Source organism: Humulus lupulus, chromosome X, assembly GCF_963169125.1.
Source record: "Humulus lupulus chromosome X, drHumLupu1.1, whole genome shotgun sequence".
NCBI classification, from domain to species: domain Eukaryota; kingdom Viridiplantae; phylum Streptophyta; class Magnoliopsida; order Rosales; family Cannabaceae; genus Humulus; species Humulus lupulus.
Genome location: NC_084802.1, coordinates 3794393 through 3802742, shown reverse-complemented (window position 1 = coordinate 3802742; position 8350 = coordinate 3794393).

Below are 8350 nucleotides of genomic sequence, written 5' to 3'. Positions count from 1 at the left end.
CCTCCCTGCACCGTCGACCACCAGCCAGCCCAGCCCAGCCCAGCCCCCTCCCTGCCCGAGCCCCTCACTGCACCGTCGACCCAGACCCAGCCCAGCCCAACCCGAACCCCTCCCTGCGCCGTCGACCACCAGCCAGCCCAGCCCAGCCCCCTCCCTGTCGAGCCCCTCCCTACACTGTCGACCTAGACCCAGCCCAGCCCAACCCGAACCCCTCCCTGCGCCGTCGTCCCTGCCGAGCCCCTCCCTAGACCGTCGACCCAGACCCAGCCCAGCCCAACCCGAACCCCTCCCTGCGTCGTCGACCACTAGCCAGCCCAGCCCAGCCGTCGTCCCTGCCGAGCCCCTCCCTGCACCGTCGACCTGAGCCCCCTAGCCACCATGCCAAGCCCCTCTCTTCTCTTCTTCTTTTTATTTTAGGTTAGATCTGAAAAAATAAACCCTAAACTCTACTTATTTCTAACTATTAATTAAGTGTGCATATGATAAAAATATTTGAATAGTCATTTAATTATCAATGAGATGTGTTGGTGCAATGGTAAATCCTTAACTTAAAGAGTGGGGGTTCGAAACTTAGCAACACCATATATATTGTTTTTTTTAAACAAAATAATACTTTTAGGAGACGCATCAGAGCGAGTCCTAAAAAGTCCAAGAGGTGTTTATTAAAAAAACAAAATAAATCTTTTAGGACACGCATAAATTTTTAGGACTCGAATGTTTTTAGGACTCACAACGCAAGTCCTAAAAAGTCCAAGATGTGTATATTATAAAAAAACATATCAAAATTTTAGGACACGCATGAGTTTTTAGGACGAGCTCCGCGAGCCCTAAAAGAAATTCTTTTAGGACGAGTTTTTTTTAGGATTCGCATCTAGGTGAGAGTGTCCTAAAATGGTGTTTTTGTAGTAGTGTCATTCTCACCCAAGATACACTTTCATACACAAGGGTAGCTCAATACAAAATCTTAAACCCCATTCGTTTTTGGTACTCCTCTCTTATTAACTTTCTCTCTTACTCTCTCTCCCTCTGATAATCTCGTGTATCTAATGAGCATAAAACCAAACTATTTATATGAAGGCTTTTAAAATTAAGATAATGATGTGGAGACGTGTCTTAACAGTGTCATAACATAACAAAACTAACTTTCAACCGCCCGACAAATTGGTTAAGTTAGTTGGTTGTGATTTTCAGAAATAAAACCAACACTCATAAAAAAAAATAGAAAACATAAAGTCACCATGACATACAATACCCTTGATAAACTAAAAACCAAATTCAATGTGGTGGGTTCAAGCTTGGAATATAAGAGTAATCAATTAAACAATATCAATGTTGTCACACCAAATAATAGGAGCAATAGAAATAGACAAAGAAATATTAAGAAAAATAGGAAATAAGAGAGTTTTGTAAGAAGAATGGAAAGAGTAGTGTAATGCTCAAACTCAATAACACTTTGAGATAAGGCTGAGCATTAATTGGTTGATTTTGGCATGTTTAATGGATTAATGTCCAACTCATTTAACCAAGATTTTGAGTTGTTATTTTATCACCCATAACTTGTTCAAAGTAAAAATGAAAATTACCGAAACCCCACTAATCAAGTTGAGTAGGTTAACCCATTATATTTTTTATTTTTAAAATTTTTAGTTTCTTTTAAAAATATAAAAATAGATTAAACATTAATAAATTAATACTAGATACAAATTGTAATGTACGTTTACTTAGTTTTATTTATAGAATCTACTAATTGTATTTATTAAATTTGTATCATTGTCATATAAATTTCAAGTAAATAAACAATATTATATATAAAAGAATGACATAAATATATTAAATGAAAAATTAAACCAAAAAATTGTTGTTTATGATTTTTAATAACATTTTTAAACATAACTGATAATTTTTTTATTATGTATTATATATTATTATAAATATTTTTTATAATATCTAAATTTATATTAATATAAGTATTAAATATCTAGTCTTGTATTAAATATTATTATAATAATAATATTTTATAATATTTGAATTCATATTAATATAATTATTAGAAAATTAAGATTATATATTATTATCATAAAAATATTTTATAATATTTAAATTTATATTAATATAATTATTAAATATCTAGTCTTGTAGTATATATTATTATAATAATGATAGTTTATAACATTTGAATTTGAATTTGACTTTAAGTTTGAATTTGAATTTATATTAATATGATTATTATATATGTAGTCTTATATTAAATATTAATATAATAATGATATTGTATAATATTTGAATTTATATCAATATAATTAATAAATATCTATTTTTAGTTAGTTTTAAAAGTATATTTCGTTAAAGTTAGCAAAACAACCTGTTAAAACAAATAATTTCCGTTATCTACACACTTTTTATATAGAAGATATATGGTGCGGGTGCCATTTCAGTGATTTGTTTTTTCATTAGCATATATACAAAATTTGAAGATTAATTGTAAACCTTAAACTACGTTAGAAAGTGTTTACCGAGTTTTTCGGAAACTATAATTATAAAAGATAAGAGAGCTTAAAAAGAAATGATTTAGAATATGCAAGCAAGGTTTTTACGTGGTTGGGGCGTTAATGAGCCTTAGTCCACGAGTTAGTTGTATTAGAACTTAGAGAGCTTTTGACAATGGAGTTTTCTGCAAGTTTGAGCATAGTAATTGCTTACAAGAGAAATTTTGGGATCCCTACTACTGTGCACAACTTACCCTATTTATAGGGAGTTAGGTGCAATGGGCTTGGGCCGGACTAATCCTGGCCCAATAAGGATGTAATCATAGTTTGCTCGCTAATGGAGTCATAATACAACGAATGTTGCTTAATAAATCATATTAGTCAGGGCCCATTGGGCGGGCTTGAGCATAGCCAAGCCTTACAACTGCCAATAGTACATAACCTCAGACTAGTCCGCGTGGGATTCTAAGGGGATCCTGATGACATAATCTGTCAGAGTAGTGACAGTACTGTTTCCTAGGAACAGTGTACGTTCCGTGTGTAACCTCTTTTGTAGGTTAGTAGAGGAGACCAACTTCCGTGTGTTCTCGGGGACCTGTTAGTGTCCGGGAAGATCAAACTTGCCCTATCCGGACGTTTGGTCCTGGTTCCTTTACTAATGTCCCGGTTCATTTACCGGTGTCTTGGTTTGCTCACCAGGACGGGTTCATTCTCGACAAGGTCTATTCCCAAACTAGTGAGTCTGCCACCTCTATTGGCTTCCTGGATGATACGGATAGGTCGGGACGGGGAAGATGAGTTGGGCCTGCACCTTGGTCCTGGTTCCCGGAGGATACAGGTAGGTCGGGACCGGGAAGACGAGTTGGGCCTGCACCTTGATCCTGGTTCCCGGAGGATACGGGTAGGTTGGGATCGGGAATATGAGTTGGGCCTGCACCTTGGTCCCGGTTCCTGTGAGGATACGGGTAGGTTGGGATGGGAAAGATGAGTTAGGCCTGCACCTTCATCCTGGTTCCTGGAGGATACGGGTAGGTCGGGACCGGTAAAATGAGTTGGGCCTGCACCTTGGTCCCGGTTCTTGGAGGATACGGGTAGGTCGGGACCGAGAAGATGAGTTGGGCCTGCACCTTGATCCTAGTTCTCGGAGGATACGGGTAGGTCGGGACCAGGAAGATGAGTTGGGCCTGCACCTTGGTCCTGGTTCCCGGAGGATACAAGTAGGGGGTAGGTCGGGACCGGGAAGATGAGTTGGGCCTGCACCTTGGTCCCGGTTCCCGGAGGATGCGGGTAGGTCGGGACCGGAAAAATGAGTTGGACCTGCACCTAGGTCTCGGTTCCCTTGTTATGGTCACGCCCATTGAACGTTGTTGGGTTCATTGACGATTGGGCTATCAGGACTTTCTTCTTCCCTGTTCATCAGGCTCGGGATGGGCCTGGATCTCTTTGAGGGAGCCCATGGACCCATTGTGTCATGCCACGTGTTCCGGGGAAAACAGGAATAACAGAAGGTATCTTCATCGAATTTCCATCTCAAAATTTCCTTATGATCAAAATTATATTAGAAAGTATCTTCATTGAATTTCCATCTAAATTATATTAAAATGAATTTTTATTGAATTTATAATGTATTGTTGTTTAAATTACATTAAAAGGAAAATTTTATCTAAATTACGTCGAAATAATTAAAACAATGCTTCAAATTGTTGTTTTTACAATAAATCAAGCCTTATGTATTGGATTGGACTTATCTGATTTAATGATTAAGGTAGAATTTTCAAATAATGGCATTAAGAGGACTCCCAATAGAATACCTAAGGTCTCGAGGACCATGACCACACATGACCAACTCCGAAATACCGTCAACGGTCGCGAATGCTCGACCTCCATGGAAGTCCTTCAAACAATACCCGAGTAGCAAGGACTTCTCGAGGACCATCCTCAGCTTAAGGGTCGTACCCATCCACATGTCCACTCGTGAGAGGCGAGCCACTCTTACGCGTGTGCCCACTTACCTTTAATAATAGTGGTAGTTGCTTTGGAACGTAGTTGTCCCCTTCATACGATCGACAACAAGAAGGATGTTAGAAGATCAAAATTGCCAAACACAGGTAGTGCATTGCTTGACACTGACACCACTACCACAATCGTGGTCGTACACATGAGGAACGGGAAGTCCCAGAGGAGCTACTCGCAGGGAATAACTTACTTGATGATAAAGTCTGGATATCCTCGCAAACCACATTAAATGTACTTTACATCGTTTTCTTGTAATAACCTGGGATTGAGCTAGTAATGACATTTCTCACATTGTGTGTGTAAAATGAATCATAAATATTTAAAAATAGAACATTTAAATGATGTGATGATAATATTGAGAAGTTGATATATGATATATTGTAAAAATTTGATATAAAATAAAGAAAATTGAATTTCAGAAGGGATAGAGTTATGTTAGTGGTAAAGGGGCCTTGACCCCCTCCATTTTATTTTTATTTTTTAATTTGACTCCCTTGGGACTTTGGCTTTGACCCTATCTTTGGATTTTTTTCAATTTTGGTAATGTATTATAAAGTAAAGAGATAATGAAGTTCTACGGTAGAGTGTCAAAAAAGTGGTGCATTGCTATATTTAACACATTTTAGCATAAGTATCACTCCAATGATAGAAATGTGTCAAGTTTGGCCCTAAATAAAGCACGAGTCAAATTTGGTACAACAATAAATGTCAATTTTTTATTTACCATATTGTTACTAATTATTATAATTGATCAAATAACAATTAATGACCAACATATTACTTTTTTAATAATAAAAAGTGAAAAAAATATTAATTTTTATATATTATCAATAAATATTAGAGAAATTACCCAAAATACGATAATTTATCTTTATTTTTTATTTTTACAGTATATTTTATATATTTTCATTTCTATATGTAAATCTTTTCAAGATTACATTAAAAATAGTTTATTAGTTTTACTTTTACGTTTTCTTATTTGTTGTCTCACTCACCCATTGTTTTTACATTTACGTGTTCCTGATAAAAATATTTTGTTATTTTCTTTTATCATATTTATATATTATAGAAAAAGAACATTTTGTTATTACCTAACTTTCAGTCCTACGAGTACTTGTTCTAAATAGATCATTGTGAACATTTTTCTTGCAATGACAATTTTGCTTACTCTCAAGGTCAAGAAGCTGATTTCTGCCATTTTTTTTAATCTTTTTCCCAATATTAATTTATATATATATTTATATACTCATGATTTTATTTAAAACATAAAGGAAATGAACCAAAATCATTGTATAGATCAAACAATTTAACTTTTCATATTTTTTTTGAAAAAAAATGAATTAATAATGTATGATTTTGTAAGTCAATATCTAATATTTCTTTCGATTTCTGCAAATCTTTTTGTTATGTCCACTTTGACTGCAATTCATGCATTTATTTTTCGTTTTTGGTTTTTTGTTTCTCTCCCATGCATCTTTATATCTTCTTTTATTTGGTCTGCCTACTCTTATTCTTCATTCTGGAGGGTGTACTTTCACAGCTTTGATATGTTCATGTATTTCCCAAGTGTCTTCATTGCCTATAGGGTATATAATTTCTTTGGAGGTAGCAACCATGACTTCCTTTTTGTATTATGGAGAATAATATTGATAAGGATATTGATTCATGTCTTTACAACACAACAATTGTGTAGGCACAATGAAGTTGATCCATTTTAAACTTGTTAAATCAAGTATATATTCTGTTATTAATATGGTAAAATAAGTAAATCAATGTGTTTAGAAACATAACCAATCTTATAAAAATAATTAAATTAATCTCATTATTCAACCATATTAAAACTATAACTCTTAAAGCAACATATAATGCAACATGTTAAACAATGCTTGAGCAACCTATAAATCAACATGTTAAAAAATCCTATATAGCTACATATACTCATAAACAACATATAAGCAGTCTTGAAAAAAAGTTCCATGAAACAAATAGTAAACCGACATAAGCACTGCCATAATCTTCCATTAAGCCAATTTCACAACAAATATATCTCACCAAAAAAAAAGTGAAGGTAACTAAATTAGTAATTCAGCCACATGGAAAAGAGTCCAACAATTACTAACAACCAACATCAATTGAAAAATAACCACATAGCTAAAGAGTCCAACAATGACTAACAACCAACATTAATTGAAAAAAAAATACCAAATGTCACTCTAGTATAACTATCAGGTAGCAATAAAAGATGCTATATGACTATAGTAGAGTAGTTTAACAAAAACAGAGCCACATAAAAAGTTATAGAATACTAAAGCATAAACTAAAATACATGCAACAAACCAAACACAAGTGAAAGATTACAAACATATAAACAAGCTCTCCAGCAACCCATGAAACTCCTTAAGCAACCCAATAAAGCAACATGTTAAGCATCTTATAAATTTTTTTAAGTAACCCGTAAAACTTCGTAAGCAACCCATAAAGCAACATGTTAAGCAACTCATAAAACTTTTTAAGCAACTCATTGAGCAACCAAATAAAGCAACATTTTAAACAACTTATAAAGTTGCTTAAGCAACCCATAAAACTTCTTAAACAACCTATAAAACTCTTTAAACAATCTGTTAATAAGCAACTCATAAAGCAACTTGTTAAGCAACCTATAAAGCAACTTGTTAAGCAACCTATAAAGCAACATGTTAAGTAACTTATAAAACTACGTAAGCAATTCATAAAACCCGTTATGAACAACCCAATAAAACAACATGTTATGCAATTTATGAAATTGCTTAAGCAACCCGTAAAACTCCTTAAGCAACCTATAAAACTTCTTAAGAAACATGTTAAACAACTTATAAAACTCCTTAAGCAACCCATAAAACAACTTGTCAAGCAACTTATAAAGCAACTTATAAAACTACTTAAGCAACTCATAAAATTATTTAAGCAACTTGTTAAGCAACCCATAAAACTTCTCTGTTTTAGCCTCTCAAAACAGAGTTTTTTTTTTTTTCTACATAAAGTATTTGTTTATATGTTTTTACAATTACTGTATATATAGTTTGAACTATATATATATATAAGAGCAAAATAGATGAATTTGGTATATATAATTGAATCTGGGGTTAACAAATGCAGTAGAATTTATCAAGTACAATACAACCTAGTATCTAATATTTTCTATAAATATATATGACTAAAAGAGTGCATAAGGCAATCATCTTTGCTTGAACCAGGAAATTATTGAAAATAGGTATAATTTGAGATTAATATATATATATATCCTATAGAGTAATTAATACATAAGTGAAAAATAAGATATAGTAGCAAAGAAGTTTTTTTAGCTGAGACGTAATCTTGAAAGAAAAACTTAAATATATATATTAATGAAATAAATTTTAAATCACCGTATAAATGAAAAAAAACATTATTATAGATATATTAATGAAAAAACCCCTAAATATTAATATAAATTATTTTCTTTTTATAGTTAATTTGTAAATTGAGCCAAATATAATGTTAATTAATTTTTTGTGCTAAATTTGACACAAAATTTCTTGCGTTGAAAATGGTCGAAGTGGTATATTTTTTAATAGAGTACTTATGCATATAAATTCAAATTTCCTCCCTGTAGTAATTCTGGTAGGCTGTGTGGATTGAGAATTGTAAATAGAAATGAAGATTATTATCATATTCTATACTACAATGTATACATCATTTGTAACATATAACGAATTTAAAAAAAAATCAAATTTCTTAATCTATTTATTAGGGGTGAACATCGGACGGATTTTCAGATTTTTTCATATTTTTAGATTCAGATTTGATGGGTTTCAAATGTGTAAAACTTA